A 3,752-nucleotide genomic window follows, 5' to 3' on the forward strand; every position below is an offset into this window, starting at 1 on the left:
GTATCTAGACGCGCTACGCGAACGATATTGCTGTGCTTTGCGCTTCCCAGTAACAACAACGTTTGGTGTTATATTTATTTCGAACCGTCTTCTATGTGATCCTAATGTTCTGCTTTAAATCCAGAATGACTTGGTAACCCCTATCGGACCGTGTTGAACATATAAGGTAGTGCGGCGTGCCTCATGAAAATGCCTCGGCAGGATAATTCGGAGACGGTCGAGTTCGGACGTTCGCAAACTTTCTTTTCAGTTAGCATCCTTGGGGCGCTGGCCACAAAGTGACCACTCACTCGTTCATTGGCCCACGCTTAATTGAATTCCTAACGCTTAAATTTTACGTGAGACGTTTTCATACCCTTTGTTTTAGCGACATTTCAGCAAAACACCGCGTCGATACTTCAGTCCTTTCGAGTGATTAGTTGGTTTCGGTTAGCGTATTTCTCGTGTGGAGCGGCGTACCAATGCGCTCTTCCTCCTTGGCTGTCAGTAACGTCTTCATCCCCCTGGTTCATACGCGGGTGTAACGGAAGGTAAGGTACAGTCGAGAGAGAAGCTTCGGTATTCCATCTCCGTCGTTACTCGGTGGGTACACAGCGCCCGTCGTGCTGTCGTTCAGTGGATGAGACAGTGTGCCTTCATCCTGATGACAACGAATGTACCGCGAACGCTGTGTACTAGGGGGGGGGGGGGGGCTGAACACGTAACTAGAAGTCGGATAGCTGAGCGAAGGGTCGTATTGGTGCGCTGCTCCGAAACCAAGCCGAAACCAATTCCTTCTCGAAAACATTACGTGACGACGCGTTTTTTCTTCTGAAATATTTTTAGCTCAAGAGTCTGGCTGGTAAATGAGGAGTTCCGAATGCGTCTGAAGTGAAATCTAGAACGGCCATTGAAGAAAAGTAACTAGCAGTGGGAAAATCTAAAAGTTTAATTCAATTACTGATCAAATGCGAGTGAGTCGCTGAGTGCTCAGCTCATGGTTATGGGATGCTTACTGAAAAGAATGCAGACATGCGCCAGCGTTTATGAACGAATCATCTGAGTCTTCTTCAGAAACCGCCCCCCCTCCCCCACCACCACCACGTAACGTAAGGTTCTGGACCCGCCCTTACTTGAGATTCGTCGCGAACGAATAGAGAAGAGAGCCGAAGTCCCGGTGCCACCATCTACTATATGCGATCTGCGTACGAGTGTGTGTGCAAGTGTACTTTGTGCGCACTAGTGCTAACTATCTCACCTAGTCACCGTCAAAGTATAGACAAGGGAGAACACGCCTCAGCCCCTGCAGACCAAGATAGCGATGTATGTGTCGTATAGAGGAGTAGAGTGGTGTTTGGGAAAAGTGCGGTCAGCCTGTTCGGAGATGGCGCTTAGTGCACCCAGGGGAGGGGGAAGATGGAAGGGTGAAAGATTGTGGCACAGGAGAGGAACGAGTATACAGTCCATCGTGCTCTGGGAATCGGGTAGACGTGGCGAATTGCCTACCACAGAAAACAGACGAGCATCCCTCAGTAGCCTCCATTGGGATCTTCCCTGTACCGTTGTAAGCACCAGGATGATTCGCGAAGTTACCCCACCTATCCGTTGTTAAAGTAGACTGCAATTATGGCGCCATCCTCATCGTGCTAGTATAGGTTGCACTCGAGCCCTCTACAGTCCTCGAGAGGTCCCTTTTCGCCAAACCCTTTACTTTGCCGCCAATTACTTTAACTGCATCATCTTCGGAAAAACCGTGAAGGAACACAATATGTCCGTGATTGTCACGAGAAGACTTCACTACAGACACAGATAAGCCCCAGAACAACTGGTTCGAGGGCTTCATGAAAGATGTCCATGATTAGCATCTATGATAAAATTCCAAAAACCCGCGCGGGAAGAGTTATTCATTGTGTCCTCGTCAGGGGAAAAGACGAGCTAGTAGTTGCTAAGTGCATCAGATACATTGGTCTCCACAGGCCTCTACTGCTCATCGTCGGGGAATGCCGGCGATTAACTCTCAAACACTGTTACATTTCAATGACAACCTCTACAGCGATTTATGCCGTAACTTTTATTGAGCTTCTGGTTTTCGGCATTGTAAATCTCGTCGGATGTTTACATCGCTCATTCTTCTCCATGATGTAAATCTATTTACACAAGCGGGAACTTGTTTCGTAGGGGGAACCTGCGATCGGACTCGACGAATAATTCTATGTGTGTGATTCCTGAATGAAAAGACGTCGCCGATGTCCCCAACGTCGCTTCTATTCACATATGGCGCTTTTGCAACAGCCACCCGTTGCAACGAGGGATGCTGTCACTGCAATCACGGCTGCAGCGACCTGTAAATATTCAACGGATTCTTGTATACGCTGACTCAACATGCACAGAGCTTGTTACATTGTAAAGACGCTGCGCGAAGATTTCACGGGCCGACATGATCAACTTTTTAGCGCACACCTATTGCCGCCTTCATGAACGAAGGAAAACAGGATTCCATTGCGGATGCACCCACCCAACACGCAAAGAAATTATAGCGCGCCATTGTGAGCACGCTCGGTAACGTGGTCAACACAGGCACAACACGTTTGGGTCAGCAACAACACACAGGTCAACACGTGGCAGCCCGTGGCATAAGTCAGGAAATTACCACCGTCAATCTACGCCGATCGCGTACACCCTAAAAACAGAACTTCATGCATATCATGTATCATTCACAAACGATAACCCTATCGTTCTTGGCAATGGGTGAGCACAGCGTGCTATGCGGTGAAGTTCTGTTTTTAGTGTAGCTAACACAATTCCAGAATACCGGCTATCGCAACCCCCCGAGAAATCACGCACATGTACGCTATAAACCCTGAACTTCACCGCATAGCGCGCTCTGTGCCAACCATTGCAACGAATGATGGGGTTATCGCTGCTGATTCGAAGATAGAGAGGGGCCTTTTTGTGTAAATTATCGTATATCTAAATTAACACAAAAAGGCGTACGCCACTCTCTCTCTCTCTCTCTTGGAATCAGAAGCGAGAACCCTATCATTTTGGCAAAGTTTGGAGCACAGCGTGCTATGCTGTGAAGCTCTCTTTTTAGAGTGTAGGTAACGCAATTCCAGAATATCTGCTATCGCACACTCCCGAGAAATCACGCACATGTACATTCTAAAAACAACTTCACAGCATAGCGCGCTGTGTGCCCACCATTGCAACGAATGATAGGGTTATAGCTTCTGATTCGAAGAAAGAGAGAGAGGGGCGTACGCCTTTTTGTGTAAATTATCTTATATCCAAATTAACACAAAAAGGCGTACGCCACTCTCTCTCTCTTGGAATCAGAAGCGAGAATCCTATCATTTTTCGCAATGTTTGGAGCCCAGCGTGCTATGCTGTGAAGCTCTTTTTAAAGTGTAGGTAACACAATTCGAGAATACAGGCTATCGCAACCCTCCGAGAAATCACGCACATGTACAATCTAAAAACTGAACTTCACCACATAGCGCGCTCTGTGCCAACCATTGGAACGAATGATAGGGTTGCCGCTTCTGATTCCAAGAGAGAGAGGGGGGCGTGCGCCTTCGAATCAGAAGCGATAACCCTATCATTCTTGGCAATGGTTGACGGAGAGCATGCTATGCGGTGAACATCAGTGTGTAGAGTGTTGTGGTATCCGAAACAGTTAGAACGCGTAGATGTAAACAGTAACTTCATGTTGGAAGTGCACCCCACCGCGGACAGAAAGAATTCACACCTGCAACACACAGGACGTTTGACTT

This window comes from Ornithodoros turicata, unplaced genomic scaffold (genome assembly GCF_037126465.1).
Source record: "Ornithodoros turicata isolate Travis unplaced genomic scaffold, ASM3712646v1 Chromosome87, whole genome shotgun sequence".
In the NCBI taxonomy this organism is placed as follows: Eukaryota; Metazoa; Arthropoda; class Arachnida; order Ixodida; family Argasidae; genus Ornithodoros; species Ornithodoros turicata.